The 13859-nt window shown below is 42.4% G+C and overlaps 1 protein-coding gene and 1 pseudogene across 13 annotated transcripts in view; one reads left to right on the top strand and one right to left on the bottom strand.

The window, feature by feature from the left end:
* Positions 1–13859, top strand: part of GTDC1 (glycosyltransferase like domain containing 1) — a 422851-nt gene that overhangs the window by 298680 nt on the left and 110312 nt on the right. The gene's annotated exons all lie outside the window — the stretch shown is intronic.
* On the bottom strand, positions 4487–5308 carry LOC101097008 (annotated as a pseudogene).

Raw genomic sequence — 13859 nt, 5'->3', positions numbered from 1 at the left:
TGTCACCACCAGATCCCTCAGCTTTGGGTGCATACCCGCCGCCCCGTCACCCCCCCGCCCAACCCCCCCACTCCCCCCACCCCAACCCCCCCACTCCCCCACTCCACCCCCGCCCAACTCCCCCACTCCCCCACCCCACCCCCGCCCAACCCCCCCCACTCCCCCCAACCCCCGCCCCCTCACCCCCCCCCACCCCCCGCCAAGGCCTGGAGATGAGCTGGCCTCAAGTGAAGGGTGAGGGGACACCCACACACAGAGTGTGTTTTTGCTGTTTATGTTACAGTCAGCACTGAAGGATGCACAGCTTCTCATGGATAGATGGTAAATATTTTCCATTTAATTTTTTGCAAAAATGTGTTGAGATGATATTCATATAACTTAAAATATAACCACTTTAAAATGAACAGTTCGTTAGCACTTAGGTCATTCACAACTGTGCAGTAGAACATTAGAATAGAATAGAACCACCCCTTCTATCTAGTTCTAAAACATTTTCATCACCAAAGTAAAACCCCTCACCCATTAAGCACTTTCTCTCCTATTTCTCTCTCCCCAGCCCTGGCAGCCACCAATCTGTATTCTGTCCTTATGGATTTATCTATTCACATAGATGGAATCATACAACATGTGATTTTGTGTCTGGCTACTTTCCTTTAGCAAAATATTTTCAAAGTTCATCCATCTTCCATCATGTATCAGTACTTCATTCCTTTTTATGGCTGAGTAATATTCCATAGTATGTATATTCTCCCACTGGTTTGTTCATTTATTGACTGATGGACATTTGGGCCATTTGTACTTCAAGGCTATTTATTGGACATACTACTTGTAATTGCCCCCGCCCCAGCCCCTGCCGCCTCCAAAAGCCTGTTGCAAAAGCACTTCAAATGGGCAGTTTACAGTTGCAGAGGGAGCATGATAGGCCTGCATCTGATGCTAACCTACCATTAAGGTTCTTTTTGATGCTGAACTCACTAAAATGTATTGTTATGCTACTTTGATGAATGATATACAGTATATGTGGGTTATATGTACTGTATCAACAACCAGATATCTTTTAGATGTAATATGTAACTATTTATGGTGTTGTTGTTTGTGTTCTGTGCTAAATCTAATAGAATTATACATGCCTATTTGGATAGCTTAGGTTAGAGACACAAAAATAAGTTCTCCCCAAAGCGTTAAGTATACTCTTATGTCAATTAATAAAGAAAAGCTCTTGAAAACATTAAATTATCTGGCATGTCTACATATATAATAATTATGCAGCCCAAGCTTCTCCTTTTGCAACAATTTATATATTACATAAACCTAAGTTTCTCATCCAAGTATCATTTCAAGAGAAGCAAGTTTAAATAATGGAGGCAATGGGGAAACATAATATTACGATAATGTTCTTTGGTGCGGTTTGGAGGGTTTTAGGAAACATTTGGAACTATTTTTCTCATAAAGTCACTTAACTATTGAAGTGTTATGATAGCATTTCCCTCTGTGTTGTATACAATACAAAAGGAGTCCAGCTAAAGGAGACAGCAATTCTTAATATCCTGACGAGAGGGATTTCCACTGACCGGCAAATTACATGCCCTGGTATCCTGGTATTAATTTAATCCAAAGATACAGCAAAATAAGGAAGGACCAGGTGATTTAAGGAGTCTCCTTTGCTTTCAAATGCCCATTTCTTTGCAGCGTCTCTTAGCAAAAGTACATGAAACTTTCAGGCATAGATGGAAAAGGACCTAAATGTTCAGAGTGTAAATACTCTTAACTAAATTGATCTAATTTTTTCTTGAGCATTTCGAATGAGATTATAAGCTGATACTTTTCTGAAAACTGTTGTGATGAAGAAAATATTTAAACTTTTCTTACACCATTATTATTAGCCTCTTTGAAACTTGACAGATATGTGCCTCAAAGGTTCTAAACATCTGTCAAGTGTTAACTTAGATTAAATTCCCCTGTGAATTGATAACCATTATGTTCTTCGCATTTGACATATAGATATTCACTGGTGATTGTTTCTTATTATAAAATAACTATAGCCTTTATATAAGTTTAAATTGTAACAGCGATTAAAATGTAATGCTTTTTTAAGGTATATAATCTTTGAATAAGGAAATGAAAGCTATTTCATGTGTGCTCTTAAGTATAGAATATTTTTGTTATATTGGAGCTTAAAAACCATTTCTGTTGAGGGCTGCAGTGCTATCTATTATTACGGATGACTAGAGGCTATGGCTAAGCTATACATCAGAATGAATAAATTTCCTTGTCAGTGAACGTTGGGAAAGTACTTGAGAGACCAACCTCAAGAAAAGGGAATTTGTTTCCGGCTGTCGTTGAAGTGGTCATTTCCAACCCCCTCCCCTTCAAACAAAAATGAGACAGAACAAAACAGTGGCTCCAGCAGCAGGTAATTTAAAGGAAAGAGAGGAAACCGGAGAACAATGTGGATTTTAATTGAACTCCCTTTCCAAATGAAGCCGCGTTCTTTTGGTAGGGTAGAGTGAGGACCATCGGCAACTTCAATTAAACTAGTGGGACATTTTTCCATTTTCAAGTAGAATTTTCCGGGGAAATGGACTGCAGGTGGGATTGAAGACCGAGTGGCATCCAGCATCCAGCATCCACCACCTCTCATTGTCTTGCAACCTAAACAAAAAAAGTATGACCTAAGACACAGGCCACTAAACCACTCTGAACTGCAACTGAGGACAAATGATTAACTGTTTCATTGCCAGGGGCCTCACCACAGAAGTGAGCAGGGCAGAATCCTCCCTGGAGCTTAGAGGCCATACACTAGGTACACAGCGGGCAAGGGCTGAGCAGTGGTGTGTGTGCACCCGCCCTTGCTGGGGCGACATAGTCTAAATCCTAGAAGCCGGAGTTGCATTGCTATGTCGAGGCCTTTTATCCTAACTCAGGGAGAGATTTAAACAATAATCCTAGAATCTTTCATTGGTGGGTATCTTAGTGCTCTGTGTATCCAAGGGGACAGTCTGATTGTTCATATGTCTTACCTTAGAAAGACCCAAAGTGAGATTTCCTCACTCTGCCCATCCACCCTAATGCTACCCGCTTGAACACAGACCAAGCAGCAGAAAACAAGTGGAGTCCTTGACCGTGTAAGAACCCTGGTACCTGAACAGGTGCTGTCCTCTCAGTTCTGCTCTGTGTCCACGCGGTTGCACGCATACCACACTTCCCACACCATCTTTTCCGTGGCGTAAAACCTATCTGTTCTCAGGGTTTTGAAATGTATCTCTGAGCTAAGCACATACCAAATTCTGTTTACTCCCTGTAGTTTTCCTCTGTTGCTAAGAGCTTTGTGATACGAAGTAGTCACTTTCTTTCAAGTTCCTGATCATTTCCACATCCCCTACTCACCTCTCCATCTCAAATTGTCTGAGTTAAGTCCAGAAAAGTAGTTTCCCTACTTGTTTCATCTGCCTTTTTAGAGCTTAAACTCTTAGCAGAGTAAGTCAAGAATTTACCCAATATTGTGTTTTTGCCAAGCGAGCAAGCCTTCCAGATGGTGTCCTCATGGTTGAAGTCCCCCCCACCACTACTTTATGTTACTTCTGTTCCTGCTTTGTAGTCTCTTACCAAACCATGTCCTCTACCTGGCCTGGCAGCCTGCAATGCACTTCCCAAAAGAAATATGTGTATATATCACCACTGTTTTTTCTCTTTTCTTTAAAGTGTTTTCACCCTTGGTTTTATAATCTACAAGACAGATATTATGAACTTTGTAATATACATAGCTCTCTACTTTGAGCTAATCTTTTTCTTTTGGATGAAGTTTTCCTTTTGGCCAGGTGTTGTTCTAGATAATAGCACTAATATTAAAAAGCTAGTATTAGATAATTACTATGTGCCACATTCGGTATAGGTTATTAACATCTATAACTTCATTTGATACAAACTAACAGTAATTCTTTAACATCTTTTTTTAATGTTTTATTTATTTTTGAGAGAGAGAGAGAGAGAGAATGGGGGAGGGGCAGAGAAAGAGGGAGACAGAATCTGAAGCAGGCTCCAGGCTCCGAGCTGTCAGCACAGAGCCTGACACAGGGCTCAAACCCACCAACCGTGAGATCATGACCTGAGCTGAAGTCAGACACTTAACTGACTGAGCCACCCAGGTGCCCCTATTGACAGTAATTCTTAGAATGTAGATACAATTCTCTCATTTTACCTATGAGGAGACTCAGGCTTGAGGAAGTTAAGTAACTTGCCCCAGGGCTACACTGTAATAAATGATAAGCCCAGGGTTTGAACCCAGAGTCCTAATACTTCAATACTTGTATCCCTTTATTTATTTTATTTCATTTTTTTAAGAGCAGTGGTATGACCATTTATTATGCCTGGGAGGCAAGGGGAGGGAGTCACCTCAAAAGGCCGAAGATAGGGAGGGGAAAGTCTGGAGTCCTGTGTAAATGAGAGGAAGGTCTCTGCTGGCCTATTACAGAATAAGAGGAGAGTCTCAATAGATCATTCCTTTTGTTTCGTACCTGGGCTTCTTGACCTTCTCAGAATTCTTCAGGATGATATCATATAACACAGAATAAGCATCACGGATCTCCGTGACCATCAGCCAGACGTCCCGATACTCTCCCTCATCCAGCTTGCACACCAGCTGCCTATAGTCACCGACATGGGGCTGCTTGGCTGCTTTGGTCACAACATCGCACCACTCAGAGAAACACTTGGAGATTTGAGTGCGGAAGCCTTCCAGCTTCTGTGAAGGGTGGTCATCAGTTCAAACACTTTCTCCTGGACAGCCACTCCAGAACTGTTCCCATCCTAGAGCTGAGGTATCTGCAGGTGGTGACCAGGTTGACCGGCTCAATGGCATCCTTGATCTCAGACTTGAGACACTGACAGAGGACCACGATCTTCTCATTGCAGTTCACTGGGCCACAAGGAGGACCTTTGTCTTCATCTTCCCCTTTCTTCTTTTCATCTTTGTCCTCCTTCTGCTGCTGTTTCTTCCACTCCTCCTTCTCTTTCTCCTTGGTTGTATCAGGTACTTGGATGTCCAACCAGGCCTTCAGATTGCTCAGGTTGGCTTCCTTGAGAGTTGGCTCCTTTAAAAACGCATCCAACTCAGAAGTCTTCTTGGGGAGGCGGCTCCCAGCAGGTTCTTTGTCTTGACACACAGGTTTTCATGGAACACGTCTACCTTGGCTCGGGCTTCAGCCTAGACCCTGAGCATTGCTATGGCTGGGGCGGGGGGCCTAGCATCCCACGAGAAGCGGAGTGAGCACGGGGACAGGAAAGTGAAAGCAGCACTCACCACCTGCATGGCCTTCCTCAGGTAGCAGGGAGTCAATGCTTACATTCTTACTCATGACCCGCTTCCCCTCCCCTGTTGCCTTGCAGTATCTTAGAAGCAAAAATTCCAAGTTAAATCAACCTCTTAACGTTCAACTCTGTGCATTGTTTAAGGACCCCTTAGGCTCTAAGGGGTTGGTTTCCCTTTATCTTCTATTTATTTTCCCTGAAATTTTCCAGGCATTTTTACCAATTGCTCCTGTGTTATGTCCCCCATAGTTTCAGGTTTTACAGTTGTGTCTGAGGGATTTTTCTCCCTCTCCCCCTTCTAAAATTTAGCTTTGAGGCTTTTTGATGATACTGGCAAATAGGGATATTCTTTCCTAGCTTCATTGAAGAACACTTTTTTCTAATGTATTCTTCCCTGTGTTGTTTATAAAACCAACTCTTAGCACTGTGCATGTAGCCAGCTGTTTGCTCCTTATACCCTGTTGTTGCTTCTACAGTTATAACCTTCCCTTTAAAAAAGAGATAAATACCACCCATCCACACCCACCCCCTCCCTCCCGACTATACCCTTCTCCCCAAGTCCTTGAATTATCTTCCTAGATAGCAATTAGAGCAGTTCTCCATTGTGGTGGCACATTAGAATCACCTGATATAAACAAATACCAGTGCCCAGGGGTTATCCCAAATCAATTGAATCAGAATTGCCAGAGATGGGTCCTAGACATCATTAGTATTTTAAAACTCCCCCAGTATTTTAAAACTTCCGATGTGCACCCTGGTTAAGCCCCACAGCATTATGAACTTTGTCTGGCAGTAGCATTCATTCCCACTGGAATGAACAGAAGTGGGTACATTTTATGAATCTTGGCAGGCTTCATCTCCTACTAAGATTCATGCTGTAGGAAGACACCGTGCCTCTTAGCTTGGCTACAGCTTTGTTCCCAGGCATGAACAAGTTCCATGAGGATTCTCTTCTGCCTGCAATTAGTAACAGCATCGTGCCTACCTCCTAAGGTCTGAGAATACTCCTAGAGCTTTGTGGTGTATCCGCAATCACCCTCCATGGAGAGCCCAGGACCTTTGGTGTACTTCCAGTTGCACTCTTTTCTTCCTGTCTCTCTTGGCACTTATTCTTTTGCTGACTCTTCTCTCGTCATTTGTTTTCCTCTACTTCCCTAACATCTTTTTCTTCCAGTTTCTCTTCTGAGAAGATCTTTTTTATGCTTCTGTTATAATCTAGGTCAGAGAGATATCCCTAAGTCTATTCATCTTGTCTAGCAGGAAACAAACTAGCATTTAGAGTAGACTCAACTGAGGCAGGAACACAAACAAAAATATTATCCGTAAGATGTGACTCCTACTTTCTAGAGTTTACTTTTAGTTCAGAAGGAAAAATGAAGCGAGGCGCCTGAGTAGGTCAGTCGGTTGGGCATCCAACTTTGGCTCAGGTCAGGATCTCAGGGTCTGTGAGTTCGAGCCCCACATTGGATTCTGTGCTGACAGCTCAGAGCTTGGAGCCTGCTTCAGATTCTGTGTCTCCCTCTCTCTCCTTGCCCCTCCTCTGCTCATGCTGTCTCTCTCTCTCTCTCTCTCTCTCTCTCTCTCTCTCTCTCTCTCCCTCTCCCTCTCCCTCTCCCTCTCCCTCTCCCTCTCCCTCTCCCTCTCTCTCAAAAATAAATAAACATTAAAATTTTTGTAAAAAGAATGAAAAATGAAGTTACATGAAAGCATCAACATTCTGGAGTCTCAGAGAGAGCATCTTGAGGAAGGTAATTCTTGAACAGAACCTTTCAAGATAAGAGTAGAGAGGACACCTCAGCTTGATCTAACAACATTAGTGAAAGTGTGGTGGTGGAATTCAGTGTGGATTATACGAAGGATAATTTGTCCCAAGGGGAGTGTGAGATCTGAGGTAGAACATGAGATGGGGTGGGGTTGAATTAAGAGAGAAAGATAATTAGCAGGATAGTAAGAAGACTGATTCCACCCCACCTCCCATATTCACAACAATTGCTAGACTCTGAAATGTAGCGTTCAAGCACCACATCTTCTATGTGCTTAGTCTAGGGCCTAACAAAGAGCAGTCATATAAAATATATTTAGGAATGAAGAAATTCTTAACCTCATGAGGGTGTTATAATCCCTTTAGAAGTCAGGTGAACTGAATGGGCTCTAGTCTTTAGAAAAATGCAAGTAAGAACCATACACACACACACACACACACACACACACACACAGAGTTTCCCATGTAATTACAAGGGGTTCAAGGACTCCCTGCAGCCCATTTAGGATCTCCAGGTTAATAATTGGTGATTTGGAGATGTGTGGCACTGATTTATGCCTTGAATATTATTCAGACTCTCTCCTGTGAGTTAAACTTATAAGAACTGTTCCATCAAGTTTTGGTAGTTGTAGAAAAGTTCTTTTAAAAAAGGCATTATGGGTAGATTTTATTGTTGTGAAAGATGCTATCTATTTCTGTGAACGCAGTACAAAGTGTACTCTAGGCAGCTTGTTCAACCAATTCATTCCCATAATTCTAACTGGTTTTGAAAAATGAATGAATGCATTACTATTTTTACAGAGAGCATTCTTCAGTAAAATCATAATGTTATCCCATGATAACACTGAGTTGCTTTTGTGGTTTACCTGTGTGGCCTGATCAGTTAAAGAAAAATGAAAAGAGTCACAACAAATTGTGTCAAAAGACACAATGTTTCCCACCATTTTCTTTTACTTTCTGTGAGGTATGGCAAGAATACCCTTCAGTTAAATGTGAGCAGTACCACAATAGGCACTTAATACCTGCATGTCTGTTTGAAACTATTCAGTACTTGAGTGCAGGGTACAACTAGATAGTGTTTTGACTAAGAGGAAGTTGAAGAGGGGAAAACATTCTTTTTTTTAATTTTTTTAATGTTCATTTTTGAGAGATGGAGAGAGACAGAGCATGAGCAGGGGAGGGGCAGAGAGAGAGGGAGACACAGAATCCGAAGTAGGCTCCAGGCTGTGTCTGCACAGATCTCGATGCAGGGCTCAAACCCACAGACGGCGAGATCATGACCTGAGCCGAAGTCGGATGCTTAACCGACTGAGCCACCCAGGCGCCCCAAGGGGAAAACATTCTTGAATGAAGATTTTGATATTACTGTCCAGGCATGGGATTCTTTCCTGTTCCTTACCCCACTCTCTCTGAAGCTTTGCTACCATGTTTTGTATTGGCCTGCTCTCAAATCTCTGCACCAAAGACCTTGCTTGAAACATATTTCTCAAACTCTTTTTTTCCCTATATCTTCATGGTTCTCTCTGAGTGCCTTGTGCAAGGGCACTAATCAGAAATAGTAGAAAGAAGGTGTGACAAAGGATGGCAGGTTGCCGTTCTCATCATGGTTTTCCATCCTCACTGCTCCAGTGTCTGGGAAGGTTTTAAACCAGTCATACCACTCATAGCCACCAGTGCAAGGTGGTGATTCAATAGTAGCTGTTTAGAGCAGAAATAGAAGTAAATATAATATCTGAATTTATCAACTACTTCTGGAACATTGTTAGGAGACCCTCCCTAATGATAGTACTCAAAACGTCAGCAACCAGTGTATCTAGTCTAAGCAGCTGTGTTTTCTTTCTAAAGCAAATGGCCTTGGTGTGAAATGCATTTATTGATGTATAGTCTCTCTTATACATCAATCATACATATACGATTTCAGCTAATCCTTAAAATAACTCTAAGAAGTTCCCATTTAATAAGTGAAAAAACCAGTGGCTCAACTAGGTTATTTTGTTGGCCCAGGGCTACTTACCTGTTAGGTGATAACCCTGAAATTTGAGTCCAAGGCAGTTGGCTTCTAAAGGTGACTTACAACGTTTCCCCTTCTAATGAAGAATGTTTACTCACACACCCTACCTTCCCTCCCAGCTCTGTTTCTAGGACATATGTGACACTTCAGTGAGGGCAAAATTTAATTGGCATTGTTATCAACTTCTCTGGAGTTGTGAACAAAGTACAAATAAAACAAGATGGGAAGTCCACAGTTTTGCACATAAGCGCCTTTGCCATTAACGCCAGCAGCTCCTTTAATCCTCTCAGGCGGAAATGATCAAGTGTATCTCTTACAAGGAGTCCACCCATACTGTTTTCCAATAGAAGAGTAACATATATCTGTTGAGGATGACCTAAATTGATCTATTCTTTAGTAAACCGCAGAAGTTGGGTTGTTCTGCTAATCTGTGGATGAATGGTCTTGTAAACATGGTCCCAGGAGACTGGGAGTGACCTTGTGTTCTCTGTGGATGTGGCTTTGGATCAAGGAGTGTGAGGCCAATGGGAAGCAGCCTCATTTGACCTTTGAGAGCTTCATGTTAATGTGACTTTAAAATATCCAGTGGCAAAACGCCCCCCCACACACACACACATATAACATGTAGACTGGGAGTTTGATATTTATTAAGTCTTGTGAAAATAAAAGTTGAACTTAAAATAAGTACATGTTGGCATGCCTGGGTAGCCAGTCAGTTAAGCATCCTACTTCGGCTCAGGTCATGATCTCATAGTATGTGGGTTCGAGCCCTGTGTCCTGCTCTGTACTGATAGCTCAGAGCCTGGAGCCTGCTCCCTCTCTCTCTGCTCCTCCCCTACTTGTGCTCTGTCTCTCTCTCAAAAATAAATAAGCATTAAATTTTTTTTTAATTACATGTTTATCATAACTTGGTTCACTTCTCTTTTTTTATTTTTTTTTTTAACAATTTTATTTATATTTGAGAGGCAGAGAGAGACAGAACACGAGCAGGGGTGGAGCAGAGAGAGAGGGAGACACAGAATCTGAATCAGGCTCCCAACTGTACTGCTTTCAGAATCTGAATCTGAGCTGTCAGCACAGAGCCTGATGCAAGGCCGGAACCCACATACTGTAAGATCGTTACCTCAGCTGAAGTTGGCCGCTCAAACGACCGAGACACCCAGATGCCCCTGTAGGTTCACTTTTCTAGCAATCACCTTCATTTCTGTAAAACTGAAACTTTATTAAGCAACTACTTTTGCCAAGCACTAATGCTGAACAGTTCCCCGTCAATTATTGTATTCTACCCTCTCAGTGGTCCTCTGGCCTTTTTAAGAAGGATCATGCCAAAAATCAGGGAAGAGCAGTGTGGTTTTGGTTATAATGACAGTGATTTCTCCTTATCAGGATAGGTTCTAAAATAGTACACTTGTACGACTTTTGTTCTCTTTTCTTCCAAGAAAGGATAAATGCTATTTATGAGAAGCTCAGTTTAATAATATCAGATGAGCAGAATTCTATTTTTTTCAGCGTTTTTATTTTTATTTTTGGGACAGAGAGAGACAGAGCATGAACGGGGGAGGGGCAGAGAGAGAGGGAGACACAGAATCGGAAACAGGCTCCAGGCTCCGAGCCATCAGCCCAGAGCCTGACGCGGGGCTCGAACTCACGGACCGCGAGATCATGACCTGGCTGAAGTCGGACGCTTAACCGACTGCGCCACCCAGGCGCCCCAGAATTCTATTTTTTAAAAAGTTAGATTTGAACCAGAGAAGTTTGAAGACTGAAGGCCCTTCCTCTAAGTTCAACACAAGAGCAAGTCCAAAGGGTGTTCCATGCATCTTAAAATTTAAATTCAAATTTGGCCAGTAAGAACTCAAAGCTAGTATCACTGTTGATCCTATAAAGAGAGATGTTTCTAATTAACTAACTTTAAAGCCCTATCTTAATCACTTGGAGCATTCTTGTGCACATCTGCGTTGCAGGACTAACTGGATTACCTCCATGGTGTGTGTGTGTGTGTGTGTGTGTCGGGGGGTGTGTGTGTGTGTGTTTAAAGCAATGCTATAACTCTATCCAAATGCGATTCAGCCCTGCTTTAAAGTGTAGAAGCAAATGTGTATTTGGTAACATAGTTTAAAAATTGGACCCCCCCTTCTACAGTCTGTGTTCTTTTCTTGTGAATTGGGCTTGTTTGTGGAGGACGCCCATCTCCAATACAGTGACACATACATCCCAGAGCCTCTTACCCCTCACTTCCATCTAGCCTCAACGAGCACCAGAGCCAGGGCTCTCATATGGTTTTGCTTCCTCTGACAATGACATCAGCATCTTTCCATGTGCCTTATTTTTATAAAATTGTGCCCAGAATGAGTGGCGATCCTCAGTAAAGGAAACTGAGTCCTAGGAGTAATTTTTCATTAGAGTAAATGAAATGATATGATAAACAAGTAAAACCCGATGTGACAACATGGCAAAAGCTGTGATACAAAATGTTTGTTTCTATTCCTGTGAATGTTTTCTGAAGCTTTTATTATGCCTTTCGCATGTCTTGCGTGTATGTATACTGATCGGTGGAAACATGATTCGTGTTCAGATATTTATTTCTATCAATGAATGACCAGATGGTTCTTGCCTTCTTGGAAGAGAACCACTTTCCCTGTTCAGTAACTGAGGGACATTCTATATAACAAACTATATAGGATGACCGACTGTCCCAAGTGAGAAACCCGCCGCTGCCTTTCTCTACTCTGTAAAGTTGGCAGAGGCTCACACACGCCTTTATTCTTATTTTCTTTCTTAATTGAAACGGTTCGCATATTTTCCGTACCAAAGTAACACACGCTCATTGTCGAAAACTGTGGCAATACAGACAAAAATAAAGAAGAAGAATGCTTATAAATTGATTTTTACTACCCATAACTAGCCACTTGGAGATTTAATGATGGTGATGAGGATACAAAACTGATGTTTATTTGAGTGCATACTCTGCTGAACACGGTGCTAAATGCTGTACACAAATTAGTTTATATAATTCTCCCCCAACCCACTGATGTAGGTAAAGGTATTAACCTCCTTTCGTAGCTGAGGACACTGGAGCTCAGAGATGTGAAATGAATTAGCTGAATCACACAGCTAGTGGCAGACTTTATTGAACCTGGGATTGCCTGCTAGCCCCATTGATCGCTAAGAGTTAGCTGATTAACTCTTCTGTTGTATAGGTTTCCGATAGTTTTTTTCACTTTTGCACGTTCCCCTTCAGTTGTATTTATGAAGCTTTTGATACGTTAAAACACTTTATTTTTACACAGACAAACCTATTCTTTATTTTTGTGGTTTCTACCTTTAGTGTCACGTCTAAAAAAGACCTTTCCTATTCCTAGATTATAACATGGTGGGGGGGGGGGGGGAGAAGAAATGCTAACAGTACCAGAAGAAAATAATCACAAGCCAGAAAGCCAAGGTGCGGAAGTCGACACCAACAGGAAGAGAAAGGAGATCTGAGATGTGTCTGAAGGCAGTGGCAAAGGGGAAAATGAAACTGTTCCCTTATTTTATCCATCGAGGGCAACCTGTTCAATAAACCAGGTGCATGCACTTCCATTCTTGCCTCCTGTCCTCCCCTTCAAGGTCCTACAGCAGGCTCTGGACTAAGAGGAAGGACTGGAGGAAAAGAGAGGAGGGCTTGTTACATAGCTGGAACTCTTGGAGGGTCTCTCATGTGCATCCAATGTCTTCTGTCAGAGGAGGCAAATTCCAACTCTTTTGTGTGGTGCAGAGGTATGTTCTTTTGAGATGCTCCTGGGAAGACCTCGCACACAGAGGTAGGTACTCCTTAGCATGAACAAAACCCTCTCTGCATGACCTCTAATCAGATCCTTCTCTCAGATCCTGCCCCAAGGGTATCCTCCTTGCCCCAAAGTCAACCTTCTTGAGCATAGTCCTTTCAATATGGATCTTGTACGACTCCCCTCCACCAGGGCCACGGGGAGGGCATGGGAGGAAATCAGGCGTGCTTTCCCTTTCAAATGGCAGAAAGGGATCTGCTTCCATTGCTTCCTTTCTCCTTACCCTGCCATGTGGACAATCTCACTTAGCCTCCTACCTTCTGAATCTTGAAGTCAAGGGTATCGTCAGGATAGCCCTATGCCCTAGATTTTAGGGGGGCATGCAGTAGGTTCTCCCAAGAACACTTCTGAGCTCTGTTCTAGGAGCAGGAGGAGAGGGCAGGTTTTTGAGTTTCAGCAGCTTGGCAGTCATCCAGTTTGGGGAAAGAGATGCCAGCCTCCCCTTCTGGCAAACATCCCAAATCTCTGTAATAAGAGGTTCCCATGGAGCCCATCTACTCCTGTGAATTTCCTCCTCGTATTTAGGCTGAGAGGGTGATGAGTAACAGTCACGGGGCCAATGTTTCTACTTTTAGTAAGTCCTGCAGAGGGGTGTCTCACACCTCCTTTTAGCCTTTGTAGGTATTAATCCTCAGGGTTAGGACCTCAGCTGAAATTCCAGGATAGTAGGAAAAGTCCCATTTTACACGTATGACATAGAGTTATTTGGGGTTGTGAACATATCACATGATAAAAAGTTTCTCATTTTCTTTTCCAAAATGTGTCGTTAGTTATCACAGATATTTTCTCATTCGTTTATTACTTTTTTAATAGTGACCCATGCCATTAATAAATTCATACTCGTTTCTTCTAGAGGTATAGCTCTATTACAATAAAATGAAAAAATTATGTCAGAGGAGTGCTCTGTATTGCAAAGCCATTTCTATGTCACAGTGTATAGTCCTTTGAGGCA

This window comes from Felis catus, chromosome C1 (assembly GCF_018350175.1).
Source record: "Felis catus isolate Fca126 chromosome C1, F.catus_Fca126_mat1.0, whole genome shotgun sequence".
NCBI classification, from domain to species: Eukaryota; Metazoa; Chordata; class Mammalia; order Carnivora; family Felidae; genus Felis; species Felis catus.
The sequence above is the reverse complement of the archived record's forward strand: the minus strand, read 5'-3'. Positions and strand labels throughout refer to the sequence as shown.